This window comes from Rutidosis leptorrhynchoides, chromosome 9, assembly GCF_046630445.1.
Source record: "Rutidosis leptorrhynchoides isolate AG116_Rl617_1_P2 chromosome 9, CSIRO_AGI_Rlap_v1, whole genome shotgun sequence".
NCBI classification, from domain to species: Eukaryota; Viridiplantae; Streptophyta; class Magnoliopsida; order Asterales; family Asteraceae; genus Rutidosis; species Rutidosis leptorrhynchoides.
This window is the reverse complement of record NC_092341.1, coordinates 277,358,591-277,366,063: the sequence shown is the minus strand read 5'-3', so window position 1 is coordinate 277,366,063 and position 7,473 is coordinate 277,358,591.

Below are 7,473 nucleotides of genomic sequence, written 5' to 3'. Positions count from 1 at the left end.
GAATAGAACTTGCCATCCGTGTCGTATTGTGGCCCGGAAGGTACATAGTCCTCTTCATTAGAATACACAACGTATTCGCTCTCATCCCGGAATTCAATGTTCACCTTGATTATTTCATTACGGGTCACTGCTCGACCAACAAGCTCATTCGAGTCTTCTTCCTCTTCAAGAAGAGTGGTTGGCTTGTCGGACTCCTTGAAAAACCATACTTGTTTGTGGTCAACAGCTATGTCTTCTTTGAGAAATGCTAGCAGATCGGACAATTCATAATTTTGGACGTTTAAACAATACTCCCATTGCTCATCACCAGAGTAATTCTTGACCTCTCGGTCGAATTCACCACCGTAGTTAACTTGTAGCATAACAGACATTTGACTCATTTTGAACTTGAATGTGGGAAGTTTAGTAAATTAAGAAATAGGTGTATGAGGTGTGATTTGTTGAGAATTGAGGGGTTGTATTTATAGAGGAAGAATACAGGTGTTGAAAACAGCTTTACTTAAAGAATCTCTGTTGAATACAACTTTAAATAAAGCATCTCTGTTTCACAACTTTAATCAATAAAGAATCTCTGTTGAATACAGCTTTAAATAAAGCATCTCTATTTCTCTATTTCACAGCTTTAATCAATAAAGAATCTCTGTTGAATACAGCTTTAAATAAAACATCTCTGTTTCACAGCTTTGATCAATAAAGAATCTCTATTGAATACAGCTTTAAATAAAGCATCTCTGTTTCACAGCTTTGATCAATAAAGAATCTCTGTTGAATACAGCTTTAAATAAATCATCTCTGTTTCACAGCTTTGATCAATAAAGAATCTCTGTTGAATACAGCTTTAAATAAAGCATCTCTGTTTCACAGCTTTAATCAATAAAGAATCTCTATGCATTAACATCATTAACGTCGTTATCAGATGTTAGTGTAGTAGATGAATGTGAATTAGGGTTAAATTAGGGGTTATGATAATGCTAAAAACGAACATATATTTCATCGCATTATCCCTCAAGAAAGACAAGCTTTTAGTTGCAGTTGTCCTATTTACAAGGAATATCTGTTTAAATATTAAAAGGTGAAGACAAAAGACAGATTCGACGAATTGAAGACGCAAACGACCAAAAAGCTAAACAGTACAAAGTACAAGCAAAGAGGTTCAAATTATTGATGAGAAACGTCTCAAAATTACAAGAGTACAAGACGCAAAACGCAAAGTACAAGATATTAAATTATACGAAAGGACATTCGAAAATCCGGAACCGAGACATGAACCAACTTTCAGCGTACGACGCAATGGACCGAAAGTTACAAATTAATTATGTATATAAATATAATATAATATATAATTAATTATATAAATTATATATTTATATTATATTTATATTATAAAATCCGTCGGCAAGCTAGGAGCCAAACTTGTGTGAGCTGGATTCCACAGCTCCGCACTCGCGGAGCCCACAAAATCAGAAATCCACCTATAAAAGGCCATGCAATTCGACGGATTATTTACTTTATTTTCTTTTCATCATACGTAAATATATATATATATATATATATATATATATATATATATATATATATATATATATATATATATATATATATATATTATAATTTTAATTTTAATTTTAATCCTAATAATAAGGGTATGTTAGCGAATGTTGTAAGGGTGTAAGTCGAAATTCTGTCCGTGTAACGCTACGCTATTTTTAATCATTGTAAGTTATGTTCAACCTTTTTAATTTAATGTCTCGTAGCTAAGTTATTATTATGCTTATTTAAGCCGAAGTAATCATGATGTTGGGCTAAAAATATTAAAATTGGGTAATTGGGCTTTGTACCATAATTGGGGTTTAGACAAAAGAACGACACTTGTGGAAATTAGACTATGGGCTATTAATGGGCTTTATATTTGTTTAACTAAATGATAGTTTGTTAATTTTAATATAAAGATTTACAATTGGACGTACCTATAAATAACCATATAAACTCGATCGGACACGATGGGCGGGATATTTATATGTACGAATAATCGTTCATTTAACCGGACACGGGAATGGATTAATAGTCACTAGAATTATTAAAACAGGGGTGAAATTATGTACAAGGACACTTGGCATAATTGATAACAAAGTATTAAAACCTTGGGTTACACGCAGTCGATATCCTGGTGTAATTATTAAACAAAGTATTAAGACCTTGTTACAGTTTAAGTCCCCAATTAGTTGGAATATTTGACTTCGGGTATAAGGATAATTTGACGAGGATACTCGCACTTTATATTTATGACTGATGAACTGTTATGGACAAAAACCAGACGGACAAATTGAATAATCCAGGACAAAGAACAATTAACCCATGGGCATAAAACTAAAATCAACGCGTCAAACATCATGATTACGGAAGTTTAAATAAGCATAATTCCTTTATTTTCATATTTAATTGCACTTCTAATTATCACATTTTTATTTATTGTCATTGTATTTAATTGCACTTTTTAATTATCGTAATTTTATTTTATCGCACTTTTATTATTCGCAATTTCATTATCGTTATTTACTTTACGCTTTAAATCAAGTCCTTTATTTATTTAATATTTTACATTAGGTTTTAACTACGACTAAAGTTTTAAAAATCGACAAACCGGTCATTAAACGGTAAAAACCCCCTTTTATAATAATAATATCACTTATATATATATATATATTTGTATTTTTATAAATTAAAACTAATATAGCGTTAAGCTTTGTTTAAAGATTTCCCTGTGGAACGAACCGGACTTACTAAAAACTACACTACTGTACGATTAGGTACACTGCCTATAAGTGTTGTAGCAAGGTTTAGGTATATCCATTCTATAAATAAATAAATATCTTGTGTAAAATTGTATCGTATTTAATAGTTTTTCCTAGTAAAATATACACTATTTCATATACGCCTCGCATAACATCAAGTATTTTTGGCGGCGCTGCCGGGGAACATAAACGCCGAAAGCGCAACGCTAAAAAAAAAGTTTTTATAAAAGTTTTTGTTAAGTTCTTTTTATAAATATAAGTTTTAAAAATAATAAAAATATAAAAATTCAAAAAGAAAGAAAAATGCATTTATATTTTTAAGAGTTTATAATATTTATAAGTATTTTTATTTTATTTTTAAAAATAAATTTTTATTTAAGTTATATTTATATTTTATGTATAATATAAAAAGTAAAAAATAAAAATATAAAAAAAACTGAAACTGTAAAAATCGACCCCTTTTGAGGTGAAATTGAACCCTCCGCGACTCGCGAAGCATTTGAACTGGACCATACCGCACTCGCGGAGGTCTTCTGACAGGTCAAACCTAGGACTGCAATTAATACGAAATTAGGGTTTAATATTTTATTATTATTAATAATTAGGGTTTTAATTAAATAAAATTAGTTTTAGTTTTATTTTAATTTGTATTTTTAAGTTATATTAAGTTTTAATAAATTATAAAATTAATAGTTTTATAAAATAAATAATATAAAAATAATATTTAATAAAAATTATATTTTCATAAACTTGAGTTTTATTTTTTATATTTCGTACCTTTTTAATCGTTTCTTGTAATATTTTTAAATTTTTTTCGCTCGTATTTAATTTAAGACATAGTTTTTTGCCGTAGTTATTTTATTTCTAGATTTTTAAGATTTGCTGTAAAATCCCTTAAGTGCTTTTTTTTAGACTAAAATTTAGGTGCTTTAGAATTTTACGACGCTACAAATTTTAGTTTCTTTTTAAGTTTCGACGCGCTACTTTCTTATCTTTTATTCACCGACATTTTTCGACGCACTCTTTTTCTCTCTTATTTCTCGCCATTCTAGTTTTTAGGACTTAGAATTTTCTCTATTTCTTATCTAATATTTCTTTAAATTTCAAACGAAAAATTGTTTTAAGTGGTTAAATTGATAGACATCAAAATTTTCCGGTTCGTAGTAATAGTTGGATTTGTACGTGGACCGGATTATTGGAGCCAAACAGTACTCAATTATATTGAGACCAAACGAATCCTGCCCCTCTGCTGCATCTTTTGGCTATTCGAAACGTGGGCAAAATTAGAAAAGTCTATTAATTGGATAACTTATATAATTTTTCTTTCTTTTTAAAAACTAATAGGATATTCAGTGAATGCACCGAGCAAAACGTTCACCACCTTTTGGACGTTCATCACCTGTAACTCGATCAATACATCTAGCAAATATTGTCGCCGTTGATTTTTCTTCAGAATTATCATCCAGTCGACCAAGTACTCCAATTCAAATTTCCGATAATCCATTTTTTGAACCCGACCTCACAATTGAGAATCCGGAGAATATTCAGGGACGATTCATAGATCCTGAACCACTAATCTTTTCTCCGGAACCACCAATCATTCAAACAGAGATTGTCGAGGAACGAACCATTAAATCAGAATCCTATAGTGATTCAGATTCAACAAATTCAATCATGGAGAATCTGGAACCTTTAAGTATGGAAGACCGAATGAGAGCTAAACGCACTGGCCAAGGTCATGCAATTACTCAACCTGACATTAATGCGCCAGATTATGAAATCAAAGGACAAATTCTACACATGGTGACTTATCAATGCCAATTTAGTGGTGCGCCGAAGGAAGATCCAAATGAACATCTTCGTACCTTTAATAGGATCTGCACTCTATTTAAAATAAGAGAAGTGGAGGATGAACAGATATATCTCATGTTATTTCCCTGGACTTTAAAGGGAGAAGCCAAAGATTGGTTAGAATCGTTACCTGAAGGGGCGATTGATACATGGGACGTTTTAGTTGAAAAATTTCTTAAACAATTCTTTCCGGCATCTAAAGCCGTGAGACTTCAAGAGAAATTGTTACGTTCACACAGAAACCAAATGAAACTCTATATGAGGCATGGACCAGATTTGGAAAGTTATTGAGAGGATGTCCGCAACATGGTTTAGACACTTGTCAAATAGTACAAATATTCTACCAAGGATGCGACATCACTACAAGGAAAGACATCGATATAGCAGCTGGTGGTCCCATTATGAAGAAAACAGAAACTGATGCTTACAATACTTACAATCAACAAGTATCTAATAATACTTACAATCAGCAAAGACCTAATTTTCAAAACAAACCACTACAAACCGATGATAAAAAGCCGAATTTAGAAGATATGATGACGAAGCTAGTTGAATCTCAAACACAGTTTTTCACATCTCAGAAACAAACCAATGAAAAAAATGCTCAAGCATTTAGAAATCAACAAGCTTCTATTCAAAATCTGAAACAAGAAGTAAGTAACCTAGTAAGGTTAATAGGTGAAAGAAAACCGGGAAGTCTACCTAGTGATACAAATGCTAACCCCCGGAATGAAACAGCTAAAGCTATTACCACAAGAAGTGGTATTACACTTAAACCACTTGAAATACCTGTAATTTCTGATGAAGCTATTCCTACTCCACAAGAACCACAACCTGAACAAGATAAGGAAAAAGAACCGGTAGTTGAAAAGGTTAATGAAGATAACACAGTTAAGGCTAAACCTTATGTTAAACCATACCAACCACCACTTCCTTACCCGAGTAAAATGAGAAAGGAGAGACTTGAAGCCGAGCAATCCAAATTCTTGGATATGTTTAAACAGATAAATGTAAATCTTCCTTTCATTGATGTGATTTCAGGAATGCCTAGATATGCTAAATTTCTGAAAGATCTAATCTCGAATAGAAAGAAAATGGAAGAACTCTCGGCTGTTACTATGAATGCTAATTGTTCTGCAGTGCTGTTGAATAAGATACCAGAAAAACTATCTGATCCAGGAAGTTTCACAATTCCATATTTTTTGGGTAGTCTTAGTTCAATAGAAGCATTGGCAGACTTAGGTGCTAGTATAAATTTAATGCCGTATTCACTATACACTAAACTAGACCTTGGAGAATTGAAACCAACAAGAATAAGCATACAACTAGCCGATAGATCAGTAAAATATCCTAGAGGGATAATGGAGAACATGCTAGTTAAAGTTGGTACTTTAGTATTTCCAGTAGATTTTGTTGTTCTGGATATGGAAGAAGATTCTCAAGTTCCTCTCATATTAGGAAGACCATTCTTAAACACGGCTAAAGCAATGATAGACGTGTTCGGTAAGAAACTTACCCTAAGTATAGAGGACGAGAGTGTTACCTTTTCTGTTGATAGAGCAATGCAACAACCGCAATCTGCAGATGATACATGCTATTATATTCAAACTATAGATTCACATGCAGAATTGTTAGAAGAATTTCCAGAATTACAAGGAACAGGAGAATGTTCTTTAGGAGAAGGAACTGAACCAATTGATGAAACTGAAATGTTAGCTACACTTATGGCTAATGGATATAAACCAACAACAGAAGAAATTCAAATGCTAAAAGAAGAAGACAGATATCGATATAAATCATCGATAGAAGAACCTCCGACATTAGAGTTAAAGCCACTTTCAAACCATTTGGAATACGCTTATTTACATGGTGAATCTGAATTACCTGTAATAATATCGTCTCTTACTGAAAATAAAAAATCTCAACTCATTTCTGTGTTGAAAGCTCATAAATCAGCCATTGCATGGAAGATTCATGATATTAAAGGAATAAGTCCTTCGTATTGCACACATAAAATCCTTATGAAAGAAGGTCATAAAACGTATGTGCAACGCCAACGAAGACTAAATCCGAATATGCAAGATGTTGTTAAGAAAGAAATTATTAAATTGCTTGATGCAGGTATAATTAATCCAATTTCTGATAGTCCATGGGTAAGCCCAGTTCAATGCGTGCCTAAGAAGGGTGGCATGACTGTCATTACAAATGAGAAAAATGAGCTTATTCCTACTAGGACTGTAACAGGATGGCGTGTATGTATTGATTATAGAAAATTAAATGACGCCACCAGAAAAGATCACTTTCCCTTACCTTTCATTGATCAAATGTTGGAAAGATTAGCCGGAAACGGTTACTATTGTTTTCTTGATGGTTTTTCGGGATATTTTCAGATTCCAATAGCACCCGAGGATCAAGAGAAAACCACATTCACGTGCCCTTATCGTACTTTTGCTTACAAACGCATGCCATTTGGACTTTGCAACGCCCCTGCAACCTTTCAAAGGTGCATGATGGCAATTTTTCACGACATGATAGAAGAATGCATGGAAGTTTTCATGGATGACTTTTCAGTCTTCGGTGATACTTTTGAATCATGTTTAGCTAATCTTGAACGAATGCTTATTAGATGAGAACAATCAAATCTAGTACTTAATTGGGAGAAATTCCATTTCATGGTTAAAGAAGGCATCGTTCTTGGTCATAAAATTTCAAAGGAAGGAATTGAAGTGGATAGAGCTAAAGTAGATGTAATTGCTAAACTTTCACATCCCACCAATGTTAGAGGAGTTAGGAGTTTTCTAGGGCATGCCGATTTTTACCGACGTTTTAT